We start from the raw sequence: 231 nt of genomic DNA on the forward strand, positions 1-231 counted from the left end.
ATTCAAATCTTGCCGGGCGCGGTGGCTCACGCTTGCAATCCCAGCACTTTGGGAGGCCGAGGCGGGCAGATCACGAGGTCAGGAGATCGAGACCACGGTGAAACCCCGTCTCTACTAAAAATACAAAAAAAATTAGCCGGGCGTGGTGGCGGGCGCCTGTAGTCCCAGCTACTCGGAGAGGCTGAGGCAGGAGAATGGCGTGAACCCGGGAGGCGGAGCTTGCAGTGGCGC

This window comes from Hylobates moloch, unplaced genomic scaffold, assembly GCF_009828535.3.
Source record: "Hylobates moloch isolate HMO894 unplaced genomic scaffold, HMol_V3 SCAFFOLD_11, whole genome shotgun sequence".
Classification (NCBI taxonomy): Eukaryota; Metazoa; Chordata; class Mammalia; order Primates; family Hylobatidae; genus Hylobates; species Hylobates moloch.